Source organism: Salvelinus alpinus, chromosome 36 (assembly GCF_045679555.1).
Source record: "Salvelinus alpinus chromosome 36, SLU_Salpinus.1, whole genome shotgun sequence".
Lineage (NCBI taxonomy): Eukaryota > Metazoa > Chordata > Actinopteri > Salmoniformes > Salmonidae > Salvelinus > Salvelinus alpinus.
This window is the reverse complement of record NC_092121.1, coordinates 550,081-563,484: the sequence shown is the minus strand read 5'-3', so window position 1 is coordinate 563,484 and position 13,404 is coordinate 550,081. Positions and strand designations below refer to the sequence as shown.

At 41.6% G+C, this 13,404-nt stretch overlaps 1 protein-coding gene, 1 long non-coding RNA gene and 1 pseudogene across 2 annotated transcripts in view; 2 read left to right on the top strand and 1 right to left on the bottom strand.

Annotated features, from left to right (window-relative positions):
• LOC139565449 (bromodomain-containing protein 4-like) overlaps window positions 1–780 on the bottom strand; it is a 47,373-nt gene extending 46,593 nt beyond the window's left edge. Inside the window, exon 1 of the mRNA XM_071385809.1 lies at window positions 673–780. The gene's annotated coding sequence lies outside the window, so the exon portion shown is untranslated. The remainder of the gene's footprint in view (window positions 1–672) is intronic.
• LOC139565450 (uncharacterized) lies at window positions 642–3,298 on the top strand. The gene is made up of 3 exons (XR_011672905.1): window positions 642–773; window positions 1,561–1,591; window positions 2,043–3,298. It is a non-coding gene; the product is annotated as an uncharacterized lncRNA (long non-coding RNA).
• A 327-nt stretch (window positions 3,299–3,625) lies between these two features.
• Window positions 3,626–12,335, top strand: LOC139564827 (early estrogen-induced gene 1 protein-like; annotated as a pseudogene).
• Window positions 12,336–13,404: the final 1,069 nt, after the last annotated feature.

Below are 13,404 nucleotides of genomic sequence, written 5' to 3'. Positions count from 1 at the left end.
CGACCTACTGAACTGAAAATGATGTGTTTCTTGCGTATCTTCTCTTCTAGAATGTAAGCTAACTACGTAACAATTTTTGTACCAGTATTCCCAAAAGGTTCGGTAGTCTCGCGCATACCATCCAACACAGCAAGCTGAGCTCATACGAAAGCAGCTTTAGTTGGCTTACTTGCTAGCTAATCAACTAGTTGTCAATACTGTTGATGTTGTTAGCTGGCTAACAACTAGCCAAGTCAACGACCTGTGGCAAGTGATAGCAAGGTAGCTATCTAGCTAACTAATACTAGTGATGATAGGTAGCTAGTTGATACAGTTAGCTTAGCTAACGTTACTGTAATCTTGTTAAGAGAGGCCCGTGGAAATCCAAATTAAGTAGGTTGTGATGTAATCAGGACAATACTAGGCCATAACGTTAACACTGAAGGGTTCGTTTTTTGTTAGCTTAATCAGAGATATTAGAAAGGGATATCTTAGTTAGCTTGTTCAATTCCCGTGTCTCAGTAGCAGGCCTACAGACCGCTCGCTCCCTGTAGGCGCACGCTACGACGACCTCAAAAACGACGGAGTCCTTAGATTTGTGCTCAACAGGAGCTTCGTGTGAAATACATTACTTTATAAAGGCGTGCATTCACACGGTGTGGGAAAAAAAAAAAAAAAACGAATACGTTTTACCTCTTTTATTCGGTTGTCAAGGTGCGCGGGATCTTTCTTTCCCAGGATCCAGAACAAACACCTCTCGTCGTCGGTGACGTCATGCGCAGACAGAACGTGACGTACGTAACGCCGCGTACACGCACAGGTTGCATTAGTACATTGCTATACCCTACACTTTAGTCTTCACAATCCCATGCGCTGCATCACAACAAAAATAATCACGCTACACATTATCAGCTTCTTCATTGGTTTATCTACTTCAGTTCGTTATACCACATGGCAAAGCAACACACAAGTGTTTACCCAAAAGGCTCAAACTTCCCATTTACATGGGCACCTGCTCTCACCTGGGGCCAAAGCTAGGCCACTGCTTCTTTTGAGCTTGCGTTTACATAACACTAGCTAACTGTGAACTTTAACATAAGCTGTTTTGATTATGCAGAGGTGTTAATTATTTAATCTATATTAATACCCGTAAAGGAATTCTGGGATACTAGTAGATGTAAAACCTGAGTTGTCAAGAGGTAGAGGAATGCACTAATTGGGCAACCTTGCCTCACTCCTCTGTTAACTTCAAATGTAGGTGGTGTGGTTTTAGAGAGCTATTACTTCCATTGTAAAGAGTTCTTATTGCTACATGCATAACAATTGTTGAGGCTAATACACAATAAAGCCCAATGGGTTATTAGGCTCTGATTCATTCTTTCAGTGCTTTAAACTTTGTTTAGGCTACACATTATTAGATTGTGTAGACAGTCTGAAAATGTTGACAGTACTGTCTGACAAACTAAAGCAAATTCTGACATTTTGTGTATGACCATGTCATAAGTAGTTTTTTATCTGATGTTCATTAATGTTAAACTTTCCTTTCCTCTTTCATGGTGATTTCTTCTACAACCTTCATAGGGAGATTTTCCCAACTGATGAGAAGATGCATGTGAGTGTGTGAATAAGGTCATGTTATTATGCCAACATATCAAATCACATTTTATTTGTTACATGTGCCAAATACAACAGTGAAATGCTTACTTACAAGCCCTTAACCAACAATGTAGTTAAAAAAATACCCCCCAAGAATAAGAAATAAAACACATTTTCTCTTGATTTAGGAACAATGAAGTATGACAAATATCAATGCCTACTAATAGTGATACTTTTGGAGGGTAAAGATTTGAGATTAAAGGAATATCCCACTCCCAATACAATTTAAAGGGATATTCTACTCAAAATATTATGTTAAGAACTGTTTTGATTTGGTGGGGGATCGAAGGACAGAGGATGTTGTATTTGTTGTCTCTGTCCTCATAATTGAAAATCTACAAATAAAGTTTAAAAATAACTGTTTTGATTGACAGTGGTAGATTATGACTGAACGATCTGTGTTACAGAGGAAAGAGCTGGAAGACTTCAAAGAGCGGATGCGAGACCGGAAGGAGCGGCGGCTACTGAAACGGATGGCCTTGGATGAGGCTGAGAAGGAGTGAGGAGGACAGTTCAGAGAGACAATCAGAGTAGGACGATGCCCAATCTGTTATGCTGGTGAATGAGGACCCAAAAGCGACTTAATAGAAACAGAGTCTTTATTCCAGTCTTAAACAAAAAACGATACTCCTGGATATTATCTTAGGTAAATCCAAAACAGGAAAACTGAAATCCTCTCGTCAGTAGAGAGGAACGACTGGAGACGCGACCACAGACTGCAGGTCGCTTCGGGAAGGCACAGGCCGTAGCTGACATAGACACCTGCTCACACGCAGCATCTGAAGAAGGCAAAAACACGACAGGGCGGAACAAGGACACAGAACAGCAAACATCAAACAAGGATCCGACAAGGACAGAAGCGGAAAACAGAGGGAGAAATAGGGACTCTAATCAGAGGGCAAAATAGGGGACAGGTGTGAAAGAGTAAATGAGGTAGTTAGGAGAATGAGGAACAGCTGGGAGCAGGAACGGAACGATAGAGAGAGAGAGCGAGAGAGGGAGAGAGGGAGGGGGAGAGAGAGGGATAGAAAGAGGGAAAGAACCTAATAAGACCAGCAGAGGGAAACTAATAGAAGGGAAGCACAGGGACAAGACATGATAATCAAAGACAAAACATGACACAATCAGAAGCCTTGTTGTTCCACAGGAGGGGGGAGCAGTTTCACTGTCAGGCCTGTGGACTGGAACATGTTCCCTGTCACAAAAGGCACCCTATTACCTATTTAGTATACTACTTTGACCATTGCCCATAGGGCTATGGTAAAACGTAGTGCACTTTATAGGAAAAGGGGTGCCATTTGGGGTTGGAGAATTTTGGATGTCGTGGAGCATGTAGGCTATACTATACACCCTTTGGGAGGGTGTGCTGGAGGGGGACCTTAAAGTTACCCCTTTGAACTGAAAAGTCTCACTGAAAAGCTTTTCATGAAATGCTTTATTTCACCGCAGTCAAACCACAACTTGACTGTTGATGATCTGCTCTGTGATGGTGTTGATGTAAACCTTGTGTGTGTGATTGTCTCAAAAGATGTGTGAATGAAATATGAGGACAGAATCATATGGCTTGGAATGTTGTTTATTTTTTATGATTTAGAATACATGTCTTTTGTAATCATGTCTTTTGTAATGTCCTTAATTAAAGTTTAAATGTCTCTTTGTTGAACCTCTTCAGTTTGTTTTGTGATGACTTACTTAGTTTGGAAGATGACCATTCTGGTCTAGAAACAGTATGATGTCACAAAGCCCCTGTGTTGTGATTTGGACCATGCTGTGACATGTCATTTTATTGCTGAGTCGTGTTCAGTTGGGAGAAAATGTTTCGAATCAGGCAGCTACTAGCTGAAACATCCAATGAGAACACAGATTTATATTTTCTGTTGTAAAACGTTTTGCTACGGTGTGCTCTAATGAACACAACCCTGCATATAGTCATCTACTGTATCTGCCCTCTAGTAAGTCAAGTTGTATAGGGGCCTCTGGAAACGGGACTATGGAGGATAGTAGGCGGTTGGCAGCTTGCATACCCGCACAGTGCTCAGGAAACACTTCTGGATGCACAACTTCTCTGTCTCCCTACTCTTGGATGAGCTGGGAAATGTGGCACAAGTCACAGGGTTGATTTTTCTGCAAAGTGTGCTTGCTTGATGGCTCCTTTACTGAGGAATCTCCAAGGTGAGCATGGAGAGTGGTACAGCAGAAATATGGTGTTGTCAGCAACTCTAGAGTGCAAGGGAGCTTGTAGTTGAATCTGTAACGTCTCCTCGATTCCTCATGTCCTCTTGCCTCCTGAAAACATAAGAGGGAAGCAAGAACAGATAGCATTAGAGGCGAACATCCAAGATTTGAAGAAAGACTTAAGATTCACCAAAAGTTACAGAAATACTATTATCAAGTTGTGTGTGTAGCCCACAGACTGGAAGTCCAGCACCACTCAGTCCAATGGGGAAAGATGTTTGAATTTGAGTGCCAAACAGCAGTCAACAGCTTGTCTGGAGTCCTGGACGACTGCATGTGTAGACTGTCATTTCGTAAGGTTAGCTAACTTATCATAAATGAAAGGCTCTGCCTTAAAACTGTATATTTGTCCCAAATGGCACTCTATTCCCTATATAGTGCACTACATGGGGAATAGGGTACCATTTAGGATACAGATATGATAATTGCTGCTAAGTGGAGTAAAATTAGATAAAATCTCCCATCTAAACTCAGCAAAAAAAATAATCGTCCTTTTTTCAAGACCCTGTCTTTCAAAGATAATTCGTAAAAATCCAAATAACTTCACAGATCTTCATTGTAAAGAGTTTAAACACTGTTTTCCATGCTTGTTCAATGAACCATAAACAATTAATGAACATGCACCTGTGGAACGGTCGTTAAGACACTAACAGCTTACAGACGGTAGGCAATTATTAAGGTCACAGTTATGAAAACTTAGAACACTAAAGAGGCCTTTCTACTGACTCTGAAAAACACCAAAAGAAAGATGCCCAGTGTCCCTGCTCATCTGCGTGAACGTGCCTTAGGCATGCTGCAAGGAGGCATGAGGACCGCAGATGTGGCCAGGGCAATAAATTGCAATGTCCGTCCTGTGAGATGCCTAAGACAGCGCTACAGGGAGACAGGACGGACAGCTGATCGTCCTCGCAGTGGCAGACCACGTGTAACAACACCTGCACAGGATCGGTACATCCGAACATCACACCTGCGGGACAGGTACAGGATGGCAACAACAACTGCCCGAGTTACACCAGGAACGCACAATCCCTCCATCAGTGGTCAGACTGTCCGCAATAGGCTGAGAAAGGCTGGACTGAGGGCTTGTAGGCCTGTTGTAAGGCAGGTCCTCACCAGACATCACCGGCAACAACGTCGCCTATGGGCACAAACCCATCGTCGCTGGACCAGACAGGACTGGCAAAAAGTGCTCTTCACTGACGAGTCGCGGTTTTGTCTCATCGGGGTTGATGGTTGGATTCGCATTTATCGTCGACGGAATGAGCATTACACCGAGGCCTGTACTCTGGAGCGGGATCGATTTGGAGGTGGAGGGTCTGTCATGGTCTGGGGCGGTGTGTCACAGCATCATCTGACTGAGCTTGTTGTCATTGCAGGCAATCTCAACGCTGTGCGTTACAGGGAAGACATCCTCCTCCCTCATGTGGTACCCTTCCTGCAGGCTCATGACCCTCCAGCATGACAATGCCACTCGCCATACTGCTTGTTCTGTGCGTGATTTCATGCAAAACAGGAATGTCAGTGTTTTGCCATGGCCAGCGAAGAGCCTGGATCTCAATCCCATGGAGCACGTCTGGGACCTGTTGGATCGGAGGGTGAGGGCTAGGGCCATTCCTCCCAGAAATGTCTGGGAACTTGCAGGTGCCTTGATGGAAGAGTGGGGTAACATCTCACAGCAATAACTGGCAAATCTTGTGCAGTCCATGAGGAGGAGATGCACTGCAGGACTTAATGCAGGTGGTGGCCACACCAGATACTGACTGTTACTTTTGATTTTGACCCCCCCTTTGTTCAGGGACACATTATTCCATTTCTGTTAGTCACATGTCTGTGGAACTTGTTCAGTTTATGTCTCAGTTGTTGAATCTTGTTATGGTCATACAAATATTTACACATGTTAATTTTTCTGAAAATTAACGCAGTTGACAGTGAGAGGACGTTTCTTTTTTTGCTGAGTTTTGGTAAAACATCATACATGAATTGAGACGTGTTGTGTTCCATTTCAGAATCTTATTCAAATGTGCTAAATGAAAGAGAAATTATGAGAAAGATTAAACAACATGTTCTTCTCTTCATGCAGGACACAAAGGAAGGAAGGTCATACCAAAAGGTTTGTTTGAGAGAAGAGTGACCACTGTTCCACATGTTCATGGCCATGCTCCCAACCTTTGTGGCTTCCCAATCAAGATCGGATCCGGAGGTACCTGCGTCTTCGTCCTCGGCTCTGTCCCTCTCTCCGGTGGCCTCTACCTCGTGTTCAGATCCTCGGAGCTCCCAGCCATGAGGCTGCCTGAAAGACCGGCCCATTCAACATCACCAGCTGTCATCAAAGGCAGCTCTATGGTGAGAAACACCTCGGTCCCCAAGGCAAAAACCCTGTGCTACCCAGGAGCACGAGTACAGGACATATCAAGGCTGCTTCCTACTGTTCTACCACAGATGCCGGGAGCTGACACTGGCATAGTCCATGTCAAACGACATCAGGAGGGCTATCTTGGAACATTTGAAAATTTATTTTAACTGATTTTACCATTAAAAGACTCCAAAAAATGGCCAATAATTTCAGGTCCAGTACCATCGTTAGGCCGCGGGTGTGAAAGATTCAGCAGACTGCTGGCATTACACATCTTGCTAAAAGACTTGCTAGAGTCACTTTTATTGATAACTTTGACACCTTCTGGAAACAGAAGATACTCTATAGGAATGACAGACTCCATCCAAATCATCTTGGCTCCTGTCCACGCATTTCAAGGCTGCGTTGAAACAATTACTGCCAAATGTTATTTTTATTTTATTTAACTAGGCAAATCAGTTAAGAACAAATTCTTATTTACAATGATGGCTTAGGAACAGTGGGTTAACTGCCTTGTTCAGGGGCAGAACGACATATTTTTACCTTGTCAGCTCAGGGATTCGATCTAGCAACATACTGCCTCATACTGCCAACATACTGACTCAACTCCAGCCACTTCAATAATGGGAATTGATGGAAATTATGTAAAAATTTACCACTAGCCACTTTAAACAATGCCACTTAATATAATGTTTACATACCCTACATTACTCATCTCATATGTATATGTATATACTGTACTCTATATCATCTACTGCATCTTGCCATCTTTATGTAATACATGTATCACTAGCCACTTTAAACTATGCCACTTTATGTTTACATACCCTACATTACTCATCTCATATGTATATACTGTACTCTATACCATCTACTGCATCTTGCCTATGCCGTTCTGTACCATCACTCATTCATATATCTTTATGTACATATTCTTTATCCCTTTACACTTGTGTGTATAAGGTAGTAGTTGTGGAATTGTTAGGTTAGATTACTTGTTGGTTATTACTGCATTGTCGGAACTAGAAGCACAAGCATTTTGCTACACTTGCATTAACATCTGCTAACCATGTGTATGTGACCAATAAAATTTGATTTGATTTTGATTTGATAGCAACCTTTCGGTTACTGGTGTCAGGAAAATAACCTCACACTCAACGTCAACAAAACAATGGAGATGATCGTGGACTTCAGGAAACAGCAGAGGGAGCACCCCCCTATCCACATCGACGGGACAGTAGTGGAGAGGGTAGTAAGTTTTAAGTTCCTTGGCGTACACATCACTGACAAACTGAATTGGGCCAGCCACACAACCTCAGGAGGCTGACGAAATTCAGCTTGTCACCAAAAGCACTCACAAAATTTTACAGATGCACAAACGAGAGCATCCTGTCGGGCTGTATCACCGCCTGGTACGGCAACTGCTCGGCCCACAACCGTAAGGCTCTCCAGAGGGTAGTGAGGTCTGCACAACGCATCACCGGGGGCAAACTACCTGCCCTGCAGGACACCTACACCACCCGATGTCACAGGAAGGCCATAAAGATCATCAAGGACAACAACCACCCGAGCCACTGCCTGTTCACCCCGCTGTCATCCAGAAGGCGAGGTCAGTACATGTGCATCAAAGCAGGGACCGAGAGACTGAAAAACAGCTTCTATCTCAAGGCCATCAGACTGTTAAACAGCCATCACTAACATTGAGTGGCTGCTGCCAACATACTGACTCAACTCCAGCCACTTTAATAATGTAAACATTTATGTAAAATGTATCACTAGCCACTTTAATCAATGCCACTTCATATAATGTTTACATACCCTACATTACTCATCTCATATGTATATACTGTACTCAATACCATCTACTGCATCTTGCCATCTTGATGTAATACATGTATCACTAGCCACTCTAAACAATGCCCCTTTTATATGTTTACATACCCTACATTACTCATCTCATATGTATATACTGTACTCGATACCATCTACTGCATCTTGCCTATGCCGTTCTGTACCATCACTCATGCATATATTTTAATGTATATATTCGTATTCATTCCTTTACACTGTGTGTATAAGGTAGTTGTTGTGAAATTGTTAGGTTAGATTACTCGCTGGTTATTACTGCATTGTCGGAACTAGAAGCACAAGCATTTCGCTACACTCGCATTAACATCTGCTAACAATGTGCATGTGACAAATACAATTTGATTTCATTTGGATTTGGCCCAACGCTCTAACCACTAGACTACCTGCCACCCCATAAATGATCCAAGACCAGCTCAGTTAATCCCTACCATTGTGACAATGAGTCGTCATAATGCCCCATCAAATGTACATGATCTTAGGGGCATTGGCAAACACAATGTAAGTCATTTAATTTATGTACCCCTAATTGCACCGAATACATATGTTTATCCTACAGCTATTGTAAGCAGTAATCATGAGCCTATAAACCAGAGTTACACTGTTAGCACTGAGGCGGTGTGCAATAGTAGGTAGACCACTTTATGCAGCTCATCCTGCACTATCAGCTCCAATGTAAGTAACATGAGTAAGTCTACCTCTGATAAGCTTCCCAGTAAAGCATTAAAAACAATCAAGCAACCCAGAAAAGTGCTAAAAATAGCCCATATTAACATATGTAGCCGAAGAAACAAGGTCCATGAAGTCAATAACTTGCTTGTAACAGATGACATTCATATTCTGACTATCTCTGAAACTCACTTAGATAATACCTTTGATGATACAGTGGTAGAAATACATGTTTATAACATCTACTGAAAAGACAGAAATGCCAACAGAGGTGGTGTTGTGGTCTATATTCAAAACCACATTCCTGTAAAGCTTAGAGACGATATAATGTTAAATACTGTTGAAGTAATATGGCTTCAGGTTCATCTGCCTCACCTCAAGCCCATTATTGTGGGAAGCTGCTATAGACCACCAAGTGCTAACAGTCAGTATCTGGATAATATGTGTGAAATGCTTGATAATGTATGTGATATCAACAGAGAAGTATATTTTCTGGGTGATTTAAATATTGACTGGCTATCATCAAGCTTCCCACTCAGGAAAAAACTTCAAACTGTAACCAGTGCCTGCAACCTGGATCAGGTTGTCAGTCAACCTACCACGGTAGTTACAAACAGCACAGGAATTAAATCATCAACATGTATTGATCACATCTTTACTAACGCTGCAGATATTTGCTTTAAAGCAGTATCCAAATACATAGGATGTAGTGATCACAATATAATAGCCATATCTAGGAAAACCAAAGTTCCAAAGCCTGGGCCTAATATAGTGTATAAGAGGTCATGCAAGTAGTTTGGTTGTGATTCAAATGTTGATAATGTAAAGAATATTTGCTGGTCTGTGGTGTGTAACGAGGAGCAACCAGATACTGCACTTAACGCATTTATGAAACTACTTATTCCAGTTACTAATAAGCACGCACCTATTAAGAAAATTACTGTAAAAATGTCAATTAAGTCTGGCAGCCCAACTGATTGGCAAACATACTGCAAATTAAGAAATCATGTGACTAAACTAAATAAAAATAAACTACACTATGAAACAAAGATAAATGATTTAAAGAATGATAGTAAAAAGCTTTGGGGCACCTGAAATGAAATTTTGGGGTAAAAAAGCCAACTCGGCTCCTTCATTCATTGAATCAGATGGCTCCTTCATTCATTGAATCAGATGGCTCATTCATCACAAAGACCAATGATATTGCCAACTACTTTAATTACTTTTTCATTGGCAAGATAAGCAAACTTAGGGATGACATGCCAGCAACAAACTCTGACACTACACATCCAAGTATATCGGACCAAATTATGAAAGATAAGAATTGTACTTTTGAATTCCGTAAAGTCAGTGTGGAAGAGGTAAAAAATTATTGTTGTCTATCAACAATGACAAGCCACCGGGGTCTGACAATCTGGATGGAAAATTACTGAGGATAATAGCAGATAATATTACCACTCCTATTTGCCACATCTTCAATTTAAGCCTACTAGAGAGTGTGTGCCCTCAGGCCTGGAGGGAAGCTAAAGTCATTCCGCTACCCAAGAATAGTAAAGCCCCTTTACTGGCTCAAATAGCCGACCAATCAGCCTATTACCAAACCTTAGTAAACTTCTGGAAAAAATGGTGTTTGACCAGATACAATGCTATTTCACAGTAAACAAATTGACAACAGAATTTCAGCATGCTTATGGGGAAGGACACTCAACAAGCACAGCACTTACACAAATGACTGATGATTGGCTGAGAGAAATTGCTGATAAAATGATAGTGGGAGCTGTCTTGTTAGACTTCAGTACAGCTTTTTACATTATTGATGATAGTCTGCTGCTGGAAAAACGTATGTGTTATGGCTTTACACCCCCGGCAATAATACTTGTCTAACTTAACACGGAGGGTGTTCTTTAAAGGAAGACTCTCAAATATAATCCAGTTAGAATCAGGAATTCCCCAGGGCAGCTGTTTGGCCCCTTGGTTTTTTCAGTTTTTACTAATGACATGCCACTGACTTTGAGTTAAGCTAATGTCTATGTATGTGGATGACTCAACATCAGCTACTACAGCGACTGAAATGACTTTAACACTCAACAAAGAGCTGCAGTTAGTTTCAGAGTGGGTGGCAAGGAATAAGTTAGCCCTAAATATTTATAAAACTAAAAGCATTGTATTTGGAACAAAACACTCACTAAACCCTAAAACATCAACTAAATATTGTAATAAATAATGTGGAAATTGATCAAGTTGAGATGACTAAACTGATTGGAGTAACCCTAGATTGTAAACTGTCATGGTCAAAACATATTGATGCAGTAGTAGCTAAGATGGGGAGATGTCTGTCTATAATAAAGCGATGCTCTGCCTTCTTAACAACACTATCAACAAGACAGGCCTTAGTTTTGTCGCACCTTGACTACTGTTCAGTCGTGTCGTCAGGTGCCATAAAAAAGACTTAGGAAAATTGCAATTGGCTCAAAATAGGGCAGCACGGCTGACCCTTGGATGTACACAGAGAGCTAATATTAGTAATATGCATGTCAATCTCTCCTGGCTGAAAGTGGAGGGGAGATTGACTTCATCACTACTTTTATTTATGAGAGGTACTGACATGTTGAATGCACCGATCTGTCTGTCTAATCTACTGGCCACAGCTCCGACACCCATGCATACCACAAGAGGCCTCTTCATAGTCCCCAAGTCCAGAACAGACTATGGGAGGCACACAGTACTACATAGAGCCATGACTACATGGAACTCTATTCCACATCAATTTTTTATTTATTTTTTATTTAACTAGGCAAGTCAGTTTAGAACAAATTCTTATTTTCAATGACGGCCGAGGAACAGTGGGTTAACTGCCTTGTTCAGGGGCAGAACGACAGATTTCTACCTTGTCAGCTCGGGATTCGATCTTGCAACCTTTCGGTTACAAGCCCAACCACTAGGCTACCTGCCACCCCAAGTAACTGACACCCCAAGTAACTGACACAAGCAGTACAATTAGATTTAAAAAACATATAAAAAAACACCTTATGGAACAGCGTGAACTGTGAAGCAATACAAACATTGGTACAGACACATGCACATACACATACACACACACGATAACATACGCACTATACATACACATGGATTTATTACTGTAGATATGTGGTAGTGGTGGAGTAGGGGCCTGAGGGCACACAGTGTGTTGTGAAATCTGTGAATGTATTGTAATGTTTTTAAAATTGTATAAACTGCCTTCATTTTTCTGGACCCCAGCAAGAGTAGTTGTTGCTTTGGCAGACATTGGCAGACATGGAAGATATAGATGCATGAGGGTTGCTTTTTCCGTAGGGAATCACTTTTTCTCACATATTCAGTAATAATATCTCCCCAATTTCCATGTTATTTGTATTAGGTGGGTTACGTCGACCTCAACCTGTCTGAGTATGCAGGCTCTGGGTATGTGACCCGATACTGCCTCCTAGAGGGATATATGAACAAGGACAACAAGCTGGACAACTCCCTTCTCAAGATCAGCCACAATTATTTAGGTCCAAACTGGGACCCTACTCCCTTTATAGTGCACTCCTTTTGACCAGATTCCTTAGGCCCTGACCAAAAGGAGTGGACTATAAAGGAGAAAAGGAAAAGTAGATAGTCCTCAGACAGCGGTACTTAAGTCATAGTGAAATAACAAAAAGTGGGTGCTCTTAGAGTAATGGAAGTTTGCAGTTGATAAGTACATTTTGTGAAAACAGTCTTGTAAAAAAAACAATCCTGTATAACATGTTTGATTTATTGGTTAGTGTCACGAGAATCTTCAATTCCAATGATAATAACAATCAATCAATAACTCTGACCAATCCCCTAGATCTGTAAGACCACGGGTTTTAATAATAATTAGTCAAAGACTCAGCTTATGCAAAAAGAGAGTAGCGTTTATTCAGAGAACGTTCTGAAGTCCATTATACAAAGACATCCATTTTATAGCTGCGCACATACTTCCACACAAACAGTAGATATCCTAAGCACATACAGTGGGGAGAACAAGTATTTGATACACTGCCGATTTTGCAGGTTTTCCTACTTACAAAGCATTTAGAGGTCTGTAATTTTTATCATAGGTACACTTCAACTGTGAGAGACGGAATCTAAAACAAAAATCCAGAAAATCACATTGTATGATTTTTAAGTAATTAATTTGCATTTTATTGCATGACATAAGTATTTGATACATCAGAAAAGCAGAACTTAATATTTGGTACAGAAACCTTTGTTTGCAATTACAGAGATCATATGTTTCCTGTAGTTCTTGACCAGGTTTGTACACACTGCAGCAGGGATTTTGGCCCACTCCTCCATACAGACCTTCTCCAGATCCTTCGGGTTTCGGGGCTGTCGCTGGGCAATATGGACTTTCAGCTCCCTCCAAAGATTTTCTATTGGGTTCAGGTCTGGAGACTGGCTAGGCCACTCCAGGACCTTGAGATGCTTCTTAAGGAGCCACTCCTTAGTTGCCCTGGCTGTGTGTTTCGGGTCGTTGTCATGCTGGAAGACCCAGCCACGACCCATCTTCAATGCTCTTACTGAGGGAAGGAGGTTGTTGGCCAAGATCTCGCGATACATGGCCCCATCCATCCTCCCCTCAATACGGTGCAGTCGTC